The sequence below is a fragment of the Dioscorea cayenensis genome, chromosome 12 (assembly GCF_009730915.1).
Source record: "Dioscorea cayenensis subsp. rotundata cultivar TDr96_F1 chromosome 12, TDr96_F1_v2_PseudoChromosome.rev07_lg8_w22 25.fasta, whole genome shotgun sequence".
NCBI lineage: Eukaryota > Viridiplantae > Streptophyta > Magnoliopsida > Dioscoreales > Dioscoreaceae > Dioscorea > Dioscorea cayenensis.
The window spans coordinates 4,748,443-4,774,014 of record NC_052482.1 but is presented as its reverse complement, the minus strand read 5'-3'; the positions used below and the strand labels follow the sequence as shown (position 1 = coordinate 4,774,014).

At 40.2% G+C, this 25,572-nt stretch overlaps 2 non-coding genes across 2 annotated transcripts; both read right to left on the bottom strand.

Annotated features, from left to right (window-relative positions):
• Positions 1 to 3,427: 3,427 nt before the first annotated feature.
• On the bottom strand, positions 3,428 to 3,534 carry LOC120274357. Its single transcript, XR_005540883.1, has one exon. It is a non-coding gene; the product is annotated as a small nucleolar RNA R71 (small nucleolar RNA).
• A 21,255-nt stretch (positions 3,535 to 24,789) lies between these two features.
• LOC120274354 lies at positions 24,790 to 24,896 on the bottom strand. The gene has a single exon (XR_005540880.1). It is a non-coding gene; the product is annotated as a small nucleolar RNA R71 (small nucleolar RNA).
• Between the last annotated feature and the right edge of the window lie 676 nt (positions 24,897 to 25,572).

The following is a 25,572-nucleotide window of genomic DNA, read 5'->3' as shown; positions in this document are numbered from 1 at the left end:
TTAAATTGAATTTCAATATTGTGTGCTTGTTGTTGTGATTTTTCCTTAGAGTGAAACTAGGGTTGAGAATCCATCTTGGTAACCTTGTGAATGATTAACACTTAATTAGGTTGGAATTAACAAGATTGAAGAGGATTGAGAGGGTGAGTCGAAAGGTAGTGGAACGTCCTCTTTCCCCTCCGACATAATTTATATTACCTCTATATTCCAAGGGCTCTTTGCAATCATGATTGAGTGAAGTGCTATTAGATCTTTTCCACTGGGCTTAATTGGGTGAGAGATAGAGTGAAGTAATGAGAAATCTTTAGTTTTGGGCCATAATTGTCATTAGGGATCTTTCACCTAGACCAAAGGGTTTGATCTATATTAGATAATAGGGTTCATCACTTGGAATCCCTAGAGCTTCAAGCAGTCCCACACAGTGTGAGGTGTTGAGAGTAACTGTTTTCGTCGAGGCATATTGTAGAGGCCTATTCACGATTTACCTTAGGTTTGGGACCATGTATCTTTGGATTTCCATGACTCTTTAAACTTCAAGTAGGAGGCATAATATTTGTTTGCAATTGAAACAATAGTCCCAGGGTGAGCATTGTCTGAGTACCCTATTTTATCATTGGTTACTCTCTCCAATTACTCTTGTTTACTCTCTTTTTCCTTGCCTTTCATTTTATTTTTATTAATTGTTTGATTTACAATCACCAATCAATTTTCACTACAGCTTAGTAGCAATACTTCTTGTTTTTAGACATCTATTTCCTGTGTATTTAACTATCCACCCAATGGGTACTATATTACTTCGATAACCCGTGCACTTATGGAACACACATGCAAAGGATGTGTCAACGATCATCAATTGATTTGCACTATTAGCTAAGTAGCAATATTTCTTATTTCTAGACATCCATTCCCTGTGGATTCGACTACCATCCCATTGGGTACTTTATTACTTTAACAACCGTGCACTTACGGTACACACACGCAAGGGGTGTGCCATACTTCTTTCTTTTGTCATTCTCATTGTTTATTTTCTTGATTTTAGCTATAGGTTATGACTCCAAGGAATCCTTCAACATTGGTTGAAGAAGATCCTAGAATTGAGCTCAAATTACATAGAAGAGACAAGGAAACAACACAAGAACAGAATTTCCAAACTAAAATAGAAGTTAAAGAATCTTAAAATATGACTGAACAAGAGGGGTAGAAGTGAGCGCATTCAGATTTTGCTCAACCTACAGTTCATGGGACATAGTCAAGCATTGTTAGGCCACTGGTTATAGCCCATAATTTTGAGTTGAAGCTAGGTTTCATTCAGATGGTTCAGTAGTCTACATAGTTTAATAGATTAGCTGATGTAGACCCAAACAAACATATTAAGAACTTCCTTGAAGTGTGCAACAAGCATAAAATTAATTTGGGTATGGATTATGCAATTTGCTTGAGGGCTTTGCCATTCTCATTGAATGGAACAGCCAAACAGTGGCTCCATTTATTGCCAAGAGCTTCCATCACAATATGAATGAAATGGTAGAAGCTTTGATTGCAAGGTATTTCCTTCCGGGGAAATTTGATGAGTGCACTTTGCATACATATTTTCATGCCTAAATCTATCATATTACTTGTTCTCAAGTTTAATTTTATACACGAGCAGTGCTATTGTGGGTATTTTTGTTATATGTGTAGAAATAGGGGGCTCAGTACAATTTGGAGTGAAATTGGGAAGAGAACAAGAAAATATTCAAGAAGAGTTTAGGTACTCAAGCTGGACACGGGCTGGACACGCTCGTGTCACACCTACTAAAAATATCGGCCTGTCGTTGATCCACCAAGAAGTCTGTATAGAAGGGTACTTCCAAGGCTGACATGGTTAGGATACGATCATGTCTTTATTTCTAAAAAACCCAGGCCATTGACGATTTTATTGAAGAATAGGTGACAGGCGCTAGGTGCTCCTGACACAATTGTCTGACATCACTGCATGGTCAAGACACGACCGTGTCCCTTCCACTGAATTTTCCAGGCAGAGATGCTCAATTTCACTCAGTTCTCTCTCGACATGACTCAGTCTAGACATGCCCGTGCGTAGACTGTATCTAGCCCAAATCCCCTATTTTTACCTCCAGTATTAGGGTTTGCTATTTATCTTTGTTTGGGGATCTACTTCTCCATCGGGAGGACATTGATGAGAGCAAAGATCAAGCATATCAACACTTTCTAAGGCATCAAGGAGAGAGTTCTTTTGGTTCTTATGTTATATCTTATATTGCAAAATTTGAAGTGCTTGATTTGCGTAGTTGCCTAGATAAAACTTAATGGTGGATTGTCATAGCTGTCATTGCCTTAGGGAATGGCCTACATAAAAGAAGGAGTCAAGGTTTGCTTAAATCCATAGTTATCTTCGCAAAACTCGACTTATTTGAGAGCTTTAAATGGAATATTACTTTTGATCACACACTAGAGCCTGAGAATGTACCGGTAAACCTTGAGAGTGAGTGAGCATCACAAAGTACTTAGGAAACATCTCAGGGCATTGTTCTCTTACTGTTGACACTCAATCCAATTGCCCTATACCTTCATCTTTCCCCTTTTCTTTTATCTCTTTATTGTCTAATTTAGTTTAAAGTAATCTTGTCACTAATCTATTCTTTACTAAAGATCAGTGTTGAGTGAGTATTTTTAGTCCAGTCCCTATTGTTTGACAACCATACCCCTAACGGGTACCACTATATTACTTGTGTGTGACCCGTGCACTTGCGAAGAACACATCAAGTTTTTGGCACCATTGCTAGGGATAGAAAACTATGAAGGAAGCTTATAATCTAGTGTTCTATTATGTTTATATTGTGTATATTTGCATATATTTTCTTGCCTTCATATTCTTTATTGTATTTTACTTTTCTTTGCTTTGCTTCAAGTTTCGTTGAGCTTATATCGTTCTATTTTGTATGTGTATGCATAATTGCATGACCCATGGTAACAAGTGTACCCCGCTAGCTAATCCTGATCCAGAACTAGAAAGAACATTCAGAAGAAGAATTCGTCAGATCAATTACAGTGAGACAGGATTTGTTGAGATTAGTGTGGAAGTGGGTCAGGAGGAGTACCTCAGATTTTGCATGGCCAAATCTTGAGGCGGTCAGTTCCAGTATTATTCGTCCTCATGTTTCATTAAGTTGGTGCAATAGATATGTTAATTCGATGGATTTTAGGATGAAGTTCCATATGAGCACCTCATAAATTTCTTGGAAATCTGTGACACTTACAAGACAAGCAATGTTTCTATGAGGGCTATTTGTCTGTAACTCTTTCAATTCACATTGCGACGAAGAGCCAAGCATTGCCCAAATTCCTTGCTACTTGGTCTCTCACTACATGGAAGCAGACTTCTGAGGCATTTGTTGCTAGATACTTTCCTCCTGCTAAGATCACCAAAGTCAGAAGTGATATCTCTTCTTTTCTTCTATTGGAGTCTGAATCATTATACGATACATGGGAAAGGTATAAGGATATGCTAAGAAAATACCTGCAGCACGAAATTGTTTAATATATGCAAATCCAAATCTTCTACAATTGGTTGAATGCTTTGACCAAACACATTCTTGATGCAGCCGCTAGAGGTTCATTGTGTAACAAAAAACCTGGTGATGCACAAAAGATGATTGAAGAGATGGAAAAAAATGGGTATCAATGGAGTTCAGAGAGAAACAAACCGGTGAAGTTTATCGATATCTATCAAGTGGATGTCATCATGACTCTTGCAGCACAGGTTGAAGCAATAACAAAGAGGTTAGACAACATGCAATCTCCGTTTTCAAGCTCAGGACCCATTCATGATAATTCTGGCCACTTATGTGATCCAAGTTTTTTTTTCTTCTCTTGATGCAAGTGCTGAAAAGATTGAACAGGTGGATTTTCTTGGTTAGAACTGTTATTATCGGAACAACCCATATAGCAACACATATAATGCTGGATGGAGAAATCACCCAAATTTTTCTTGGAGTCAGCCAGGATACGGTCAGTTGACACATCATCAGCAGCAATACAAGCCTCCACCTCAAGTTACACAACAATCGTAACCTTCATCCTCTTTAGAGTCTTCTAATGATCTCACAAGTTTAAATACCTGATTAATCAAGAGTATTGAGACTTGATTCGCCGGTCATGAAGAGATTATTAGACACAGCAATGCAACTGTGAGGAACTTGGAGCATCAAGTAGCTCAAATATCCACGTGACTAGAAGAGAGACTACCGGGGACCCTCCCGAGCAACACTGTGGCTAATCAAGGAATCGTTGAAGGGCGTGACTTTAAGAAGTAGGAACTAGCTTCAAAACACTGTTGAGAAGGAAAGACCAACAAGAGAGCCTGAACCAGAATTTGCTAAACCCATTGTGACCACTGACATGGATAACACTACAAGGGATAAAACTTTAATTCCAGAGTATCAACAGAAACCTCCATTCCCTTCCAAGGTAAGGAAAGACCAACAAGATGATCAGTACAAAAAGTTCCTCGACATGTTTAAGACTTTGCACATTAAAGTCCCATTTGTAGAAAATCTTGCAAAAATGCTGAGATATGCTAAATTCTTGAAGGAACTACCCACCAACAAAAGGAAGGTAGAGGATGTGTCTTATGTGATAATCAATGAGGTGTATTTTGCTTTGCTGTTTAACAAACTCCCCAAGGAGGAGAAAGATCTAGGGGCTTTTTCGTTCCGTGCATAATTGGGGGTTTTGTTGATGAGAAGGCTCTTTCTGACCTTGGAGCAAGTATTAATCTGATGCCGTTGACACGTCCGAATATGCGTGTAAACCGCAAGTGCAAGGGTGTCAAAGTAATAATACACCGGTGAGAGGGTAGTCGAATCCACAAGGAATAGTGCTTAGAACCACCAAGATTGCTATTTAACTTGAATGAAAATATGTTGAAAGTGATGTGAAAACAAACTCAATGCAAATGAAAATAAGAAAAGATAAAGGACGTGCAAGTAAAAGATAGGGGAGGCAATCGACGATAAATGGGGTATCAGAATATTGTTCCGCCTAGGACAATCGTTTCAAGTGCAAAACCCCTTATTATGCTTTCTAACTAATGCATTAATGAGTCATGGAGATCCTTTAATACATGGTTCCAAATCTAAGGTCAACCATGCCTAACTTTATACATGTCCCGGAGGAGAAATCGAACAATCTTAACACCTCGCACTTGTATAGAATTACAATGAGTTCTAGGGATTCCAAGTAATAAACCCTATTCCTATGTATAGACCAAACCTTTTGGTCCAGTTGGAAAGTCCCTAACGACAATTAAGCCCTAGGTGCTAAAGTCACTTCAACATTTCACTTCGTTGCACTCGCAACTAAGACCCAGCGGAAGGTCATCCCTTAGCCCATTCACTCTATTATGGCCGCAAAGAACTCTTGGAACGTGGAGGTAGGATAGATCACACCAGAGGGGAAATGGGACGCTCCGCTACCTCTCGACTCACCCTCTCAACCCTCTCCAATGTAGCTTTGTCTAACTCTTGTGGTGTGTCACTCACTCACAAGAGTTAGCAACAAGAACTCTCAAACTTAGTGTCACTCTAGGGGTGTATTCAAACAATCAAGCCTATAAGATTGGAACTCACAATAAACATCAATTAATTGAAAGCATAATAAAGATATTCAATGAAATGAATACATCCTAGGGTTCACAAATACCCAAATACCCACTACGGGTTTAGCTCTCCATGGAGCAAAATACAATAGATAATGAAATCAAAAGTAAAGAGATGCAATCCATGAATAAAAACCCCCTTGTGTTTGTGTCGAAGGTCTCGTAGATTGGCCGCGTATTCTTCAAAGGTCCCCTCGTCAAACCTAGGGCACAACTTACCAGATCGGTGCTGACGAAAGCTCCCCCAATATCCCTCTTCTAAAGGAAATGTTGTGTCAAAGGCCGTCAAACCTCTCCAAAGCCTTGCCAAAGCCTCTCCAAACCCTAGTCGCCGGTGCCTCCAAAGATGGGGAAAGGTGGAAGAAATGATAGAGGAAAAGATGGAGAAATTGGGGTTGAATCGTTACTTTTAAAGGGCTAGAATAGGGCATCCACACGGGCATGTTGAATTTCCACATGCCCGTGTGAATTCTCTGGAATTCTGATTTTCAGCCGGCTGTAAACAGTAATTGCTACAGTACATTTCTACATTACTACCCGCCAAAAACACTCCCAAATCCACTTTTTATCGAGGCAACATAAACGGGCACACGTTTATGCCGTAGATCACGTCGCTTCTTCAATAAATGGTTTCATTGGTGAAGATCTTGCTATCATTGCACAAGTTGGGATACGAATATCTGACTGCCTTCATGCCCGTCCAACTAATTTTAATGGCTTGAATATATGGAAGTTGGTATACATTCACGTATCTTAGAGCCCCTACTTGTGTCTTTGCGTTGTTGCTTCTAAGATTCAAACAAATAATGCGTACACGATCTACTTTTGGCTTCTTTTCTTACAACATAGCTTCACAACCCTACCTGCGCAAAAGAACACATATACACATGTATTAGCGCATAAACCTAATAAAAGTAATGCTCATGTAAGGAAAGAACACTTCGCATTCTTAACACACAAGCACTTATCAACCATACAGAATTTTTCAAAATTTGGGGCTCGGGGAGCCAAAACCCACAAACATGACCTTACAACTAGCAGACCGATACACCAGACGACCAAGGTGCATAATTAAAGTTGTTTTGGTTAAAGTGGACAAATTTATATTTCCGATGGATTTCATTATCTTAGATATTGATAACAAGGTTGAAGTGACATTAATACTGGGGTGACCATTCTTGGTGACGTCCTAAGCACTTATTAATGTCCAAGATGACCAAATGACACTTCAAGTTGGAGATGAAGAAACTACATTCACACTTCGTGACTCCATGAGACACACAATGGACATTGATGATACTTATTATTGTGTTCATATTGTTGATGAGTTTGTTTCTAACTTTGTGCAGGAGATATTCATGAAGATAAACTTGAAGGGGAAATAAAGGAAGCCCAGATTTTGGACATGGTAGCTAGAAAGAATGCAGAACTATCAGGGAAATGGATCTCCAAAGCAAGGAAATGGTAGAAAAAAGTGACAACTTGAAAGATGACACCACTTACCTCACTGCCCAGGCCGCATAATTCTAATCATTCTGGCACTCAGACATTTGATGAGATCCATTTGATTAACATGTTGTCACCATATGCTTGCAATTGTATCTCAGGTGGCCAAGAGGGGTCTCGACTTCATGAACCCCTGTAAACTTGAAACAGGTACATCAGGCTAGTGGCATTAAACAACAGCTCCTTGGGAGACAACCAAAGTTGTGTGTTTTGTAGTTGCTTGTTCATTTTTGTTTTTCATTTTGTCTTAGATCGTTGTTATTTCCAGCTATATGTCATCCACTCTCTCATGATTTTATCTTTGTCGATATTTCTTCAATTTGATTTTCTTGTTGATATTGCTTTGTGTTGGACAGTGTTCCTTGCTATTCATTTGTGGGGAAAAAGTCTCTATTTTTGAAAATTCTAGGCATGACACAAGTAGGGAATGCCCATGCGAGTGCCACTGATCTTCACTTGTTGCACATTTGGTAATTTTCAAGGATAGACTCGGGCTTGACATGATCGTGTCAGGGAGAGACATGTCCTCTGTGTTCATTACATGATCGTGTCAATAATGATATGAATTTTTGTTGTTCTTTTGAAATTTTCAATGGGGTTAGCACACTCGGTGACATGATCGTATCATCCCTGGTTTTCTTTGTCCTAACCCCATAACCTAACAAGCATGTGTCCCAGGCGTGTGAGGGGTATGACTGTTTGGTTCCAACATTTCATTTTAAAAGCCCTATCACCGGCGGACACGACCTTTCACCGCGTCTTTTCTCCACCGAAATGCCTGAATATTTCTCTCCCATTTGGCCTACTTAAGGCGGTGTATTCGATTGTAATCTTCATTGAAGTTTTGCCTCATTTATTATTTCTTTTCTCTTCATCGTATCTTCGATTTTGGTAAGTACTAGTCGTTTTCTTCTATGTATTTCATGATGGCAGTGCTTGGGTGTGCGATTTGTGGCTTGTAGAAATCGTATTTGTGTATTGGTGCACCCACGGTGGGTAGGCGTTGTAGGCCTCTTTGGGACAATGATCGACACTAACATGATCATGTTGCTTATTGTGACATGAAACACAATCATGTTGCTTATTGTGACATGATCGTGTCACCACTGAGTGTCTCTTCCAACAAACTCTGGCTCTCACATTGATGCGGTCACTGTGCACCTAGTACGATCGTGTCCGGTGACACATCTGAATATGTGTGTGAACCGCAAGTGCAGGGGTGTTGAAGTAATAAAATACCCGGTGAGTCAGGTAGTCGAATCCATAGGGAACAGGGTGAAGAAATGGAAAAGTGTGGTGATCTAATGTGCGAAGAAATGAATACCGGAGATGAATATGCAAGGGTGAAATTGAGGGAGATCTCAATCAGTAAAAGTGGGGTATTCGGGCAATGCTCCCCATAGGATTTAGGTATTAGGTACCGAATGAGCAAAGTGTTTCTATGAAGAGTAAGTTATGTTGTGAAAATCCAAATATAATCAAATACGGCCTCCCGATCACCGATACTAGTCCCCTACGAGATCCCGGTGGAGAAATCGCTCAATCTCAACACCTCACACCACATATGACCGCAAAGCACTCTAGGGATTCCAGGAGGTGTATCCGATTCCTAAAAATTGATCCAACCCTAATTCCCGACGAAGGTTCCTAACTGCCTACAAGGTCCCGGAGGAGAAATCTCTCAATCTCATGCCTCAGACCAAATATGGTTGCATAGAGCTTAGAGAACAGAGATAGAATACACAAATCAGAGGGGTAAGGGGATGCTCACTATCTCATGACTCGCCCTCTCAACCCTCTTCAATCTTGAGATTCTAACCCTAATGGAGATCTCTCTCTCACCAAGGTAACAAATCATGGAAACCAAATAACTAAAAGACCAATAAAGCAAGCAAGCATTAGACAATCAAGATTAAAACCTAATCAAACTCAAATTAAATAAAAACACTAAGCAAATCCACAGAAGATGAGAATCCTATGGTTCACAAGCCCAAATACCCTCTAGGGTTTTAGCTCTCCATGGAGCAACATACAAAACACACCATCAATGAATGAAAGTACATTAAAAATATAGAAATAAACCCCCTTATATATGAACTGATGGCCTTGATGGAGAGCTTCGATGTTTTGAAGGACCCAGTCCGAAGCTAGGTTCACCGGTGGCTTCCTTGATGCTATGACAGAGGAGAAATTGATCAATGTTGGTGACGAAGCGCCTCCAAAGCCGAAAAGATCTCCTCTCCAAACTCTAGCCGTCTCACCCCTTAAGAGCCGCACAAATTATGAGAAAGACTAGGGCAAAACGGCTATTTATAGGCCTTAGACCGCGTCTGTCACGTGCCCCCACACGCCCATGTGAATTTTCCACGCGCCCGCGTGGGCTACAGGAATTTCCACGCGGGCGCGTGGAATTTCCATGCGGGCACGTGAACAGTAATTTCGCTACAGTATCTTTGAGGCCACATGTCCGGGCACACGTCCGTGTGGTTGGCTATAAAACTTTTCTTCATCGACTTATCTTTGAGAGGTCTTGCAATCTTCACAAAGAGAAGGAACATGAAGATGTGGCTGCCTTTGTGCCATTCCGACTAGTGAATTGACTTGAATCTTCCTGGAAGTTGGCACACATCTCCACGTTTATGAACTCCTCTCGTGTCTTGGTCCTTGAATTGAACAAGAACTCCCAACATTGTGTCTTTATAGCCTATCTTTGCTTCCTCTTTACTCTTCAAGGCATTCACAACCTATATGCATAAAAGAACACCGAATACACAATATGAGACATAAACCATGGTAGAAATGATGCTCAATGCATGTAAAACATATATAAAAATATGTCTACTCAAGCACTTATCATCCGGCCTGAGTTTTTGTATTTTGAACTGAATTGTTTCACTTTCTCTTTGTAGATAATGATGAGGAATAACATCATTGGCAAGCCTTCTAAGAGGCCTAGGGCTGGTGCCTCATCATCTGGAGCGGAGTACCAAAATACATTCCATGCCCAGCCTCATATTTAGCGGTATGCTCATTTCTTACGTTGATGTTTTGGTGAATCGAGAGAAATAAATTGGGACGTCTTGCATAAGATCGGGCTTGAGGCTGAGGCTCAATAGTTACTGAGTGCTGAGGCCTGGAGACAATTGTTTCAGATCACCGACAACACCTATGAGCTTGTGGCACTTGAGGTGTTGTCCACTTTTGAGTTTCCACTTTTGAGTTATCGCGGTGTATAATCGCGTTTCACCGAGCAGATTACATTCAGTTTCAAGCCTTCGGTGTATTACATTGTATGAGCCTTACCGAGTTTTCCATCCACTTGGGCTTGTGTAATGCTGAGTTTACACGCATCCCTACCTACAACGCTTTGTTTACTTCCAGACTGGCAAGGGAGCCCCTTAGTAACACTTGGCGATGGTTGAGCTCCTCTCTTCCCTATAATCCTGAGAAACGCCTTTTGTGTATGTACCACAAGTGCATGGGTCGAAGTAATAATACATTGGTGAGTGGGTACTTGTATCCACAGGGAATATTGATCAAAAACACAAAGATTGCTATTTAACTAAAGTGAAGATAGATTGATAGTAGTGTGAACAATATTAATATGAAAAGAAATAAAAAGAATAAGAAAGAGAGATGCTATAAAAAATGAGAGGAAAGGCAATCGATAAAAATTGGGGCACCCGAACATTGCTCCCTCTAGGACTATTGCTACTAATGTAAAACCAACTATTATGTCTTCTAACTGATGCTTAATGGGTAGTGGAAATCCTAAAATACATCGTTCCAAACCTAAGGTCAACTGTGGCTAACCCTACACTATGGTCTGACAGAGAAATCGCTTAGTCTCAATACCTCATACTGTGCAAAGTTGCTTAAACCTCTAGGGACTCCAATTGATAAACCCTATTCTTGAACATAGATCAAACCCTTTGGTCCAGGCGAAAGACCCCTAGTCATAATTAAGCCCAAGATACTAAGGATTACTTTAACTCTTCACTCTATTGGTTGCACAACTAATCCCTAGCGGAGTTCGTCTATTAGCACTTCACTCTACTATGGCCACAAAGAACTCTTGGAACGTGGAGGTAGGATAAATCACAGCGGAGGGAAAAGGGGATGTTCCGCTACATCTAGACTCACCCTCTCGACCCTCTCCAATCTTGCTTTGTCTAGCCCTCATGGTGTGTCACTCACTCACAAGGATTACCAATGTAGGCTTTCAAGCCTAGTGTCAATCCAAGTGAAAACCCATTCAATAAGCATCTAAGATTAGAAGTCAATTAAAGACATCAATTAAAGAAACATACTAGAAAGGTCAAAAAAAAAAATATCATCCTAGGGTTTACAAGTCCAAATACTCACTAGGGGTTTAGTTCTCCATGTAGCAAGATATAATCAATAATGAAATCAAAAGTAAAAGCATGCAAGCCTAGGGCACACCTCAAAGAATTGATGCCGATGAAAGCTCTGCCAATAACCCTCTTCTGAAGGAATGTGGTTTTGAAAGCCGTACAACCACCCCAAAAGCCTTGCCAAAAGCACTGCTAAACCTTAGCTGCGAGTGCCTCCAAAGATGGTGAAGAGATGGCGAAAAGATGGGAAAAGATCCTCAAAACGTGATGAAATTAATACCTAAATAGGGCTGGAATCGTGGATTTTCATAACTTCCTCATTCTCCATGTCTTGGTCTAGTAACTTCCTCATTTCCTGCGCAAATTCATCTATTAGTTCATCGGTATTGTTAATAAAGTAAAGAGTATCATCAAAGTCTAGAGAATGTCTCGTGGCTTCGGTAAGGCGATATGTATGCTTCTCATCCTCAACTCGTAAAGTCAACTCCCCACTATCCATATCAATAAGAGCCTTGGAAGTGTCCAAGAACATCCTCCCAAGTATCAAAGCAACATCAACATCCTCATTGACATCCAACACTATAAAGTCCACAGGAAATATGTACTTGTTAACCTTTACAAGTATGTCTTCAATGATACCCCTCGGATGTCTAACCGTTCGGTCCACCAATTGAAGTGTCATCTGAGTGGGCCTAGGCTCTCCCAAGCCTAGCTTTTGAAAGAACGAGTAAGGCATGACGTTGATGCTAGCCCCTAAATCCGCTAATGCCTTCTCTTCACCCAAATCACCAATGTTGCACAAAATGATGAAGCTTATGGGGTCTTTCATCTTATTCGGCATATTATTTTGCAACACCATCAAACATAAAGCATCTAGAATCACAGATGCACTCTCTTCCAACTTTCTCTTATTGGTAAAGAGGTCCTTTAAAAACTTTGCATAGTGATACATTTGAGTCAACACCTCTACAAATGGAATGTTGATGTGCAACTGACAAGGTCCCCTTGCGTATATCCCGCAAGTGCATGGGTTTGTCGAAGTAATAATCCCGGGTGAGCGTGTATCGAATCCACAGGGAGTAGGGATTAAAAATACTTAATTCGATTCTTAGCTAAGTCGAAGACCAATAGTGATAAGTGTGACAATGATTCAATTCTCAACAATAGAAGCAACAAGTAAGAGAGCAAAAGTAAAGTAAGAGGAAGGGCTATCGATAGAGATGGGGTACTCGCATAATGTTCTACCTGATAATTGCTTCAAGTGCAAGAACCCTCTATTATGCTTCCTAATCAATGCAATAGTGAGTCGTGGAAATCCTTAAATGCATAGTCCCAAACCTAAGGTCAACTATGCCTAACTCTATACATGTCTCGGAGGAGAAATCAAACAATCTCAACACCACCCACTCGCATAGAGTTGCAATGAGCTCTAGGGATTCCAAGTAATAAATCTCTTCCTAATTATAGACCTAACCCTTTGGTCAAGGTGGAAGGTCCCTAACCACGATTAAGCCCTATATACTAAGATCACCTCAACACTTCACTCCGTTGTACGTGCAACTAAGCCCCAGCGGAGGTTCATCCCTTAGATCATTCACTCTATTATGGCCGCAAAGAACTCGAGGAACGGAGGTAGAACCTATCACGCTGGAGGGGAAAGGGGACGCTCCTGTACCTCTCAACTCACCCTTTCAACCCTCTCCAACCTAGATTTGTCTAACGCTCGTGGTGTGTCACTCACTCACAAGGTTATCAACAAGAACTCTTAACCCCAGTGTCACTCTAGGGGAAATGTTCATACAATCAAGCATTCAAGATTGGAACTCACAATAAACATCAATTAATTGAAAGTATAATAAAGAGATTCAATGAAACTAATACATCCTAGGGTTCACAAATATCCAAGTACCCAATAGGGGTTTAGCTCTCCATGGAGCTAAGTACAATCAAAGAAATAGAATGTAAAAGCAATGAATCCATAAACAAACCCTCTCGATGATCGTGTCGATGGTCTTGTGGAGAGTCCTCTACACGTCGCAAAGGATCCTTTGTCCTGCCTAGGATACACCTCGCCGGATCGATGCCGATGTCAGAGCCAATAACCTTCTTCCAAATAATGCGCGATGTCAGAGCCGTAGAACCTCTCCAAAACCCTAGCCAATACCCCTCGAAACCCTAGCCGAAGCCCTCTCTCAAGTTGGGGAAAAGATGGAGAAAAGAATACTAAAATCGAGGCTAAATCGGCTTTAAATAGGGCTGGAATCGGGCGACCACACGGTCGTGGATGTTTCACACGCCCCTGTGGAATTTCCACACGGGCGTGGATAATTTCCTCACGCCCGTGTGGATTCTCTTATTTACTGTTTTCTCGGCCGGCTTTGAACAGTGCTGCTACAGTTGGCTTGAATAGCTTCCCAAATCCATACTTTCATCGGGGTAATGCAAACGGGCACACGTTCACGTTGTGGATCACTTGCTTCTTCAATGATATATAAGTTGGTGAAGCTCTTGTTCTATGTGCATAAGTCGGAATGCTCGAGTGTGACCACCCTTGTGCCCTTCCCAATGGATGTGCTCACTCGAATACGAGGAGGTTGGCACACACTCTAGCATCTCACACCTTACCTATGTATTCGTGTTTGAACCTTAGCAAGATTTCCTCCAAAATCGGTGCATTATGATCCACATTTGCTTCTTTCCTTCATAATCGGCCTCACAACCCTACCTGCATAAAAGTAACATAAAAGCACACATATTAGTGTAAAAACCAGAGAAAAGTAATGCTCAACATAAGGAATGAATGCTTCGCATTCATATCGCACAAGCACTTATCAAACTCCCCCACACTTAAGCTTTTGCTTGTCCTCAAGCAAAAATTAATCATTCTGTGCATCGATGATGAAAATATTTAAAGTGCTTGGTCTTACGTTCACCAAAGTATACAAAGAGAGCATTCTACAAGAAAGGGAAATTTCAACACTAAATACGAAAAATTAATGCTCTAGCTATATACTTGAATCAAAAAGGACAACAAACCCGAATTCGTACACATGTGTGAACTCACTCAAAACAACCCAAGGTATACTCCTCAAAGTTCTAAGTACAAGGGACTTATTTATCTACAAAAGTGATGACAATTTAAAAGATAGTAGTAGCTTCACACATCCTCTAAGCTAGCCCTTTCCAAAGCGGCCGCTAAGGTGGCTTTCACACTTTCGAGGTGGTAGCTCTTTCTATCGGAGTGGTAGCTTTCACTCATCCTATGAGATTGCTCTTTCTCTCATTAGGGAATAACTAGTATCCAACTTATGAGAGTAGCTTCATACTACATAGGTGGTAGCTCTTTCCACCAAACAAATACAAATAAACAATAAAACTAATATGGTCTTTCTTTTCCTTTTCCATTTTTTTTTTTAGAATTTGCACAAGAAACAACTATAACTAGTCCTTTTAACATCAAACTTGAGTTTCCAATAGAGTTTAAAGAGCGAGTAGTATAACAAATATAAATCGGGTAAAAATTCCTAGAAATTCAAGCAAGAACTAGAGCATGAAAACATTCAATGTTAAAAATTCTCTTAAACTCAGGAATACAATCAATGCAACTAGGGTGAACCGCCATTGCCTATGTGAGCATATATCAATCAAGAACAATAGAAACGATGTGTGCACTATAAAACTCCTCCCCCCCAACACTTAAGTTGTATATTGTCCTCAATGTACACATGCAAGCTCACTCATAATGTATATCAATGAAGAATATATGCAGGAGAAGCAATCAAAACAATACTCCCCTAACTCTTAGTGTTGCATTTGATGGAGCTAAGTCCTTGGGCGTAATGTTCTGATGCGTTGTGAAGCTCACGCGGGCAAGTGCCGAAGCACCTTTGCTGCCCATGACAAAGTCTCAATTCCTATGATGACAAGACCATCTGCACACATACATGAGGGGGTTCAGTGAAGCTCAATAAAATAAAAAACAACTTGAGTATACAAAAGATAGAGCAATGAATACAACTCGAGACAACAAAATGAAAATAAACTCAGAAGGAAAATCCTTTCTAAGTATACAAGTCTAAAATAAAATGCAGAAAATAAAATGCGGAAAATAAGAACAGAGAAGGTAAAGATGCCTCAAGTGTCGGTGTCAATAGCTAGTACATCTGTTTCCCCTGCTAGTGAAGACGACGCTGGTGCTGCAAAATAAATGAAGATTAATCCCAAAGAGAGATGCTTGCTCCATTACCTTAGTATTTATGTCTTCTTCCATTTCAACTTGAAAGCAATATGTCTTCACCAACTCTCCTTGCACCATTTCTTGCTCACAAACATACTGTCCACTCAAACAATTATCACATTGAATGAACGGTTCTTCTTGTATCCTCTCAATCTCAATGACATCATACTCGTTCCGCCCCACTTCTTCATTGTCATTCACTACCACATCTTCTCTATAAGGAACTTGAATTGCTTGCTCAAATACTTGTTGTTCCCTGGAGAGTGTGTCAAGTATCCCTCCTAGTTGATGCTCAAGGTTTTTATAGGAGGCTTCATGGCATCTTCATGTGGTCTCAATATTTTGGACGCAGACATCGGTTGCTTCAATAAAGTTAGCTAATACTCTTTGTAACTAAAATGCACCCTCTCCGAGTATCTCACCCATTTGACATTCCTCTTGAGGTGCCTCCCAATGTTGTTCACCATTATCCCATAATACGTTTGGGTAGCCCACTTTAGTTGGATGATATGCGTTGTAACATGGAATGTTTTGTTCTTGTGAATAACAATTCTATCAACTTTTTTACTGAGAGCTTTGACCTGCAAATATAGAGCAACGACTGGGTCAATCATCATTTAAAATCCTTGCAAAAAAAAGTAAGACATGACAAAAGAAAACAAATGAGAATGATGGAAGAATAAGAAAGTGTACTCGGATGATGTTCCGCCTAGGATAATCGCTTCAAGTGCAAGAACCCTCTATTATGCTTCCTAATCAATGCAATAGTGAGTCGTGGAAATCCTTAAATGCATAGTCCGAAACCTAAGGTCAACTATGCCTAACTCTATACATGTCCCGGAGGAGAAATCGAACAATCTCAATACCTCGCACTCTCATAGAGTTGCAATGAGCTCTAGGGATTCCATATAATAAATCTCTTCCTAATTATAGACCTAACCCTTTGGTCCAGGTGGAAGGTCCCTAACCATGATTAAGCCCTAGATAGTAAGATCACCTCAACACTTCACTCCGTTGCACGTGCAACTAAGCCCCAGCGGAGGTTCATCCCTTAGATCATTCACTCTATTATGGCCGCAAAGAACTAGAGGAATGGAAGTAGAATCTATCACGCCAGAGGGGAAAGGGGATGCTCCTGTACCTCTTGACTCACCCTCTCAACCCTCTCCAACCTAGATTTGTCTAACGCTCGTGGTGTGTCACTGATAAGTGCTTATGCGATATGAATGCGAAGTGTTCATTCTTTATGTTGAGCATTACTTTTCTCGGGTTTTTACACTAATATGTGTGTATTTATGTTACTTTTGTGCAGGTAGGGTTGTGAGGCTGAGTATGAAGGAAAAAAGCCAATGTGGATCATAATGCACCGATTTTGGAAGAAATCTTGCTAAGGTTCAAATGCGAAGACATAGGTCAGGTGTGAGATACTAGAGTGTGTGACAACCTCCTCGTATTCGAGTGGGTACATCCATTTGGAGGGGCACAAAGGCAGTCACACTCGAGCATTCTGACTTATGCACATAGAACAAGAGCTCCACCAACTTACCCATCATTGAAGAAATAAGTGATCCACGACATGAACGTGTGCCCATTTGCGTTACCCCGATGAAAGTATGGATTTGGGAAGCTATTCAGGCGGTATTGTAGTAGAGCACTGCAGAAACTCTGTGACAAAATACTGTAGCAGCAATGTTTACAGCCGGCCGAGAAAACAGAAAGAAGAATCCACACGGGCGTGTGGAAATTATCCACGCCCGTGTAGTCGTCCGATTTCAACCTTATTTAAAGCCATTCAGCAGCGAGTTTTCTATTCTTTTCTCCATCTTTTCCCCAACTTGCGAGAGGGCTTCGGCTAATGTTTTGAGGGGTATTGGCCAATGTTTTGGAGAAGTTCTACGGCTCCAACATTGTTATTCCTTAGGAAGAAGGTTGGTAGGGGAGCTTCCATCGAGGCGTATCCTATAACGGACGAGGGAATCCTTGGACGGCGAGTAGAGGACTTTCCACAAGATCGTCGACACGACCATCGAGGGGGTTTTTCTATGGATTCATTGCTTTTACATTCTATTTCTTTGATTGTATTTAGCTCCATGGAGAGCTAAACCCCTAGTGGGTACTTGGGTATTTGTGAACCCTAGGATGTATTCATTTCATTGAATCTCTAGAGTGAGTGACACTAGGGTTGACAGTTTTTGTTGGTAACCTTGTGAGTGAGTGACACACCACGAGCGTTAGACAAAGCTATGTTGGAGACGGTTGAGAGGGTGAGTCGAGAGGTACCGGAGAGTCTCGTTTTCTCTCCGATGTGATAGATTCTACCTCCGTTCCTCGAGTTCTTTGCGGCCATAATAGAGTGAATGGTCTATGGGATGAACCTCCGCTGGGGCTTAGTTGCACGTGCAACGGAGTGAAGTGTTGAGGCGATCTTAGTATCTAGTTCTTAATTGTGGCTAGGGACCTTCCGCTTGGACCAAAGGGTTAGGTCTATAATTAGGTGAGGTTGAGAGGTTATCTTATCTCTCCTCCGAGTGTGTCACTCACTCACCCTCTCAACCCTCTCCAACCTAGCTTTGTCTAACGCTCGTGGTGTGTCACTCACTCACAAGTTACCAACAAGAACTCTCAACCCTAGTGTCACTCTAGGGGAAATGTTCATACAATCAAGCATTCAAGGTTGAAACTCACAATACACATCAATTATTTGACAGCATAATAAAGAAGTTCAATGAAACGAATACATCCTAGGGTTCACAATCATCCAAGTACCCACTAGGAGTTTAGCTTTCCATGGAGCTAAGTACATTCAAAGAAATAGAATGTAAAAGCAATGAATCCATAAAGAAACCCCCTCGATGGTCGTGTCAATGGTCTTGTGAAAAGTCCTCTACTCGTCGTCCAAGGATTCCCTCATCCGGTATAGGATACGCCTCGACGAAAGCTACCCTACCAACCTTCTTCCTAATGAATGACGATGTCGGATCCTTAGAACTTCTCCAAAACCTTGGCCAATACCCCTCAAAACCGTAGCCGAAGCCCTCTCGCAAGTTTGGGAAAAGATGGAGAAAAGAATACCAAAATCGGGGCTGAATCGGCTTTAAATATGGCTAGAATCGGGCGACTACACCGGCGTGGATGCCCCACGCGCCCGTGCGAAATTTCCACACAGGCGTGGATAATTTCCACACGCCCGTGTGGATTCTCTGTTTCTCTAGTTTCTCGGCCGGCTGTGAACAGTTTTGCTATAGTATACGCTACAGTCTCTGCTACAGTATTCGACCTGAATAGCTTCCCAATTCCATACTTTCATTGGGGTAACGCAAACAGGCACACGTTCACGTCGTGGATCACTTACTTCTTTAGACTGACAATAGGGTTGAGAGTTCGTCTTGGTAACCTTTATGGATGGGTGACACGCCATGAGGGTTAGACAAAGCTAGATTGGAGAGGGTTGAGAGGATGAGTCAAAAGGCAGCAGAGCGTCCAATTTCCCCTCCAGTGTGATTTATCCTTCCTCAAATTTCTAGAGTTTTATACAGTTATAATAGACTGAAGAACTAAAGGATAAACTCCATTAAGGCTTAGTTGCGCGAGCAACAGAGTAAAGCGTTGAAGTGACTTTAGTATCCGGGGCTTAATTGTAACTAAGGGTCTTTCGCCTGGACCGAAAGGTTAGATCTACATATAGGAATAGTGTTTATCACTTGGAATCCCTAGAACTCCATGCAACTTTCCATAGTGTGAGGTGATGAGACTGAGCGATTTCTCCGCAGGAAATAGTACAGAGTTAATCATGGTTCACTTTAGATTTGGGACTGTGTACTTTTGGATTTCCACAACTCATTAAGCATTAGTTAGGAACCATAAAATTAGGTCTTGCACTTGAGACATTAGTCCTAGGGGGAGCATCGTCCGAGTACCCCACTTCAATCAATTTCCTTTCCTCTCAATTACTTGGGCCTCTCATTCTTGTTTCTTTTGTTTCTGCTTGCATTACACTTTATCAACACAATCATTATTCATCTTCACTTAGTTAAGTAGTAATTTTAGTAATTTTATTCCCTACTCCATATGGATACGATACCACACTCACTTGGGATTTATTACTTCGACAAACCCATACACTTGTGGGTCAAATGAAAGGGGTGTTGTCAAAACCATGGAGGTTTGCACACACTCACATGTCATTAAGCACAACTTGTGTGTTCTCATTTGTTCACTACAAGATTTAATCATATAAGTGCAGTCAAAATCTACTTTGGATTTTTTCATCTATATTTGTCTCCACAACTCTACATGCACAAAAGAACACAAATACACATGTATTAGCAATAGAATCTGAGAAAAGTAATGCTCATCATAAGAAAATATTACTTCGTATTACTAACACAAAAGCAATTGGCACCTTCTCCTGTAGCCTTGAAGCCCTTGATGATGATGGTGGAGAATGGTGACCAAAAGTCATCAAAGATGATGCCCTAACCTTCTTTAAAAAGAACTCTCTAGATGGATTAAGGATGGCGTTACGATCATAATACTGGTTGTGAAGTCGCTCAAGAAATAGGACAAAAAATCATTAAGTTGCTATAATACAACTACATTACATCTGCTGCAGTACTGAAGCACTCTGAATTACTCGCGGTTGACTTCACAGCTATGAGGTTGCACGTAAGGATTTCCAGACTTAGGATTTTTATAAAGTCTTCATGCTTCATACTACTATAGTGTTAATACCATGCCCGGGCCCTAAAACACTATTTTCAATGTTGATTTCTTCTCAAATTGCATCGTTGAGCTCACCTAGGCTTCCTTTGTACCCATAAGATGAAATTAAACAATTAAGCCATAAAAGGGCGTCGATTGCTCAATAAACTACACAATTCATACACAATAAATACATGTAAAATATATACATTTAGACGTTATCAGTACCCAACTTTACAATTGATTATCTCTTCCGATTACTCTTGCTTACTCTGTTTTCTTCTGTAACAATTTACTGTAGCAAAAGTCTGCAAAAATACTGTAACCATGCATCCTCGATAAAGAAAATGAAATCTTAAGTATAAGTATTATTAAGTTTATTGTACCAAATCATTGTAGAAGTTATTGTTCACAGCGCGTATGAAATAAGAAGCCTGGAAATTCACATCCCCATGTGGAATTTCAAAAGGGGCTTGTAAAATCCCGATTTCTGCCTTTTAAATACCACTTCAAGATATTATTTTGGAGATCTTTTGCCTATCTTTTGAAGAAAGTGCGGCTAGGGCTTGGAGAGGTATTAGCTGGGATTTTGGAGCATTTCTATGGCATTCAACATCAATTTCCTTCATAGGAGAGTTATTGAGGTAGCTTTCGATGGCTTTGATTTGGCGAGGTGTGTCCTAGACTCGACAAAGTAATCTTTGGAGAAGAAGAAGGGGCTCCTCAAGACCATCACCACAGAAAGTAAGGGGTTATCTTTATGTTGATTTTTGCATTCACTTTTTGATTTATCTTTGCTTTTTGTATTGCTCCATGGAGAGCTAAACACCTGGTGGGTACTTGGACTTGTAAACCCCTACGATGATTTTTTTATTGATTTCTATTATGTTTCTTTAATTGATGTTTAAATTGAATTTCAATATTGTGTGCTTGTTGTTGTGATTTTTCCTTAGAGTGAAGCTAGGGTTGAGAATCCATCTTGGTAACCTTGTGAATGATTAACACTTAATTAGGTTAGAATTAACAAGATTAAAGAGGATTGAGAGGGTGAGTCGAAAGGTAGTGGAACATCCTCTTTCCCCTCCGACATAATTTATATTACCTCTATATTCCAAGGACTCTTTGCAATCATGATTGAGTGAAGTGCTATTAGATCTTTTCCACTGGGCTTAATTGGGTGAGAGATAGAGTGAAGTAATGAGAAATCTTTAGTTTTGGGCCATAATTGTGATTAGTGATCTTTCAGATAGACCAAAGGGTTTGATCTATATTAGATAATAGGGTTCATCACTTGGAATCCCTAGAGCTTCAAGCAGTCCCACACAGTGTGAGGTGTTGAGAGTAACTGTTTCCGTCGAGGCATATTGTAGAGGCCTATTCACGATTTACCTTAGGTTTGGGACCATGTATCTTTGGATTTCCATGACTCTTTAAACTTCAAGTAGGAGGCATAATATTGGCTTGCAATTGAAACAATAGTCTCAGGGTGAGCATTGTCAAAGTACCCTATTTTATCATTGGTTACTCTCTCGAATTACTCTTGTTTACACTCTTTTTCCTTGCCTTTCATTTTATTTTTATTAATTGTTTGATTTACAATCACCAATCAATTTTCACTCCAGCTTAGTAGCAATACTTCTTGTTTCTAGACATCTATTACCTGTGTATTTAACTATCCACCCAATGGGTACTATATTACTTCGACAACCCGTGCACTTATGGAACACACATGCAAAGGATGTGTCAACGATCATCAATTGATTTGCACTATTAGCTAAGTAGCAATATTTCTTATTTCTAGACATCCATTCCCTGTGGATTCGTCTACCATCCCATTGGGTACTTTATTACTTTAACAACCGTGCACTTACGGTACACACACGCAAGGGGTGTGCCATACTTCTTTCTTTTGTCATTCTCATTGTTTATTTTCTTGATTTTAGCTATAGGTTATGACTCCAAGGAATCCTTCAACATTGGTTGAAAAAGATCCTAGAATTGAGCTCAAATTACATAGAAGAGACAAGGAAACAACACAAGAACAGAATTTCCAAACTAAAATACAAGTTAAAGAATCTTAAAATATGACTGAACAAGAGGGGTAGAAGTGAGCACATTCAGATTTTGCTCAACCTACAGTTCATGGGACATAGTCAAGCATTGTTAGGCCACTGGTTATAGCCCATAATTTTGAGTTGAAGCTAGGTTTCATTCAGATGGTTCAGTAGTCTACATAGTTTAATAGATTAGCTGATATAGACCCAAACAAACATATTAAGAACTTCCTTGAAGTGTGCAACAAGCTTAAAATTAATTTGGTTATGGATTATGCAATTTGCTTGAGGGCTTTGCATTCTCATTGAATGGAACAGCCAAACAGTGGCTCCATTTATTGCCAAGAGCTTCCATCACAATATGAATGAAATGGTAGAAGCTTTGATTGCAAGGTATTTCCTTCCGGGGAAATTTGATGAGTGCACTTTGCATACATATTTTCATGCCTAAATCTATCATTTTACTTGTTCTCAAGTTTAATTTTATACACGAGCAGTGCTATTGTGGGTATTTTTGTTATATGTGTAGAAATAGGGGGCTCAGTACAATTTGGAGTGAAATTGGGAAGAGAACAAGAAAATATTCAAGAAAAGTTTAGGTACTCAAGCTGGACACGGGCTGGACACGCTCGTGTCACACCTACTAAAAATATCGGCCTGTCGTTGATCCACCAAGAAGTCTGTATAGAAGGGTACTTCCAAGGCTGACATGGTTAGGATACGATCATGTCTTTATTTCTAAAAAACCCAGGCCATTGACGATTTTATTGAAGAATAGGTGACACGCGCTAGGTGCTCCTGACACAATTGTCTGACATCACTGCATGGTCAAGACACGACCGTGTCCCTTCCACTGAATTTTCCAGGCAGAGATGCTCAATTTCACTCAGTTCTCCCTCGACATGACTCAGTCTGGACATGCCCGTGCGTAGACTGTATCAAGCCCAAATCCCCTATTTTTACCTCCAGTATTAGGGTTTGCTATTTATCTTTGTTTGGGGATCTACTTCTCCATCGGGAGGACATTGATGAGAGTGAAGATCAAGCATATCAACACTTTCTAAGGCGTCAAGGAGAGAGTTCTTTTGGTTCTTATGTTATATCTTATATTGCAAAATTTGAAGTGCTTGATTTGCGTAGTTGCCTAGATAAAACTTAATGGTGGATTGTCATAGCTGTCATTGCCTTAGGGAATGGCCTACATAAAAGAAGGAGTCAAGGTTTGTTTAAATCCATAGTTATCTTTGCAAAACTCAACTTATTTGAGAGCTTTAAATGGAATATTACTTTTGATCACACACTAGAGCCTGAGAATGTACCGGTAAACCTTGAGAGTGAGTGAGCATCACAAAGTGCTTAGGAAACATCTCAGGGCATTGTTCTCTTACTGTTGACACTCAATCCAATTGCCCTATACCTTCATCTTTCCCCTTTTCTTTTATCTCTTTATTGTCTAATTTAGTTTAAAGTAATCTTGTCACTAATCTATTGTTTACTAAAGATCAGTGTTGAGTGAGTATTTTTAGTCCAGTCCCTATTGTTTGACAACCATACCCCTAACGGATATCACTATATTACTTGTGTGTGACCCGTGCACTTGCGAAGAACACATCAAGTTTTTGGCACCATTGCTAGGGATAGAAAACTATGAAGGAAGCTTATAATCTAGTGTTCTATTATGTTTATATTGTGTATATTTGCATATATTTTCTTGCCTTGATATTCTTTATTGTATTTTACTTTTCTTTGCTTTGCTTCAAGTTTCGTTGAGCTTATATCGTTCTATTTTGTATGTGTATGCATAATTGCATGACCCATGGTAACAAGTGTACCCCGCTAGCTAATCCTGATCCAGAACTAGAAAGAATATTCACAAGAAGAATTCGTCAGATCAATTACAGTGAGACAGGATTTGTTGAGATTAGTGTGGAAGTGGGTCAGGAGGAGTACCTCAGATTTTGCATGGCCAAATCTTGAGGCGGTCAGTTCCAGTATTATTCGTCCTCATGTTTCATTAAATTGGTGCAATAGATATGTTAATTCGATGGATTTCAGGATGAAGTTCCATATTAGCACCTCATAAATTTCTTGGAAATCTGTGACACTTACAAGACAAGCAATGTTTATATGAGGGCTATTTGTCTGTAACTCTTTCAATTCACATTGCGACGAAGAGCCAAGCATTTACTAAATTCCTTGTTACTTGGGTCTCTCACTACATGGAAGCAGACTTCCGAGGCATTTGTTGCTAGATACTTTCCTCCTGCTAAGATCACCAAAGTCAGAAGTGATATCTCTTCTTTTCTTCAATTGGAGTCTGAATCATTATACGATACATGAGAAAGGTATAAGGATATGCTAAGAAAATACCTGCAGCACGAAATTATTTAATATATGCAAATCCAAATCTTCTACAATTGGTTGAATGCTTCGACCAAACACATTCTTGATGCAGCCGCTAGAGGTTCATTGTGTAACAAAAAACCTGGTGATGCACAAAAGATGATTGAAGAGATGGAAAAAAATGGGTATCAATGGAGTTCAGAGAGAAACAAACCGGTGAAGTTTATCGATATCTATCAAGTGGATGTCATCATGACTCTTGCAGCACAGGTTGAAGCAATAACAAAGAGGTTAGACAACATGCAATCTCCGTTTTCAAGCTCAGGACCCATTCATGATAATTCTTGCCACTTATGTGATCCAAGTTTTTTTTTCTTCTCTTGATGCAAGTGCTGAAAAGATTGAACAGGTGGATTTTCTTGGTTAGAACTGTTATTATCGGAACAACCCATATAGCAACACATATAATGCTGGATGGAGAAATCACCCAAATTTTTCTTGGAGTCATCCAGGATACGGTCAGTTGACACAGCATTAGCAGCAATACAAGCCTCCACCTCAAGTTACACAACAATCGTAACCTTCATCCTCTTTAGAGTCTTCTAATGATCTCACAGGTTTAAATACCTGATTAATCAAGAGTATTGAGACTTGATTCGCCGGTCATGAAGAGATTATTAGACACACCAATGTAACTGTGAGGAACTTGGAGCATGA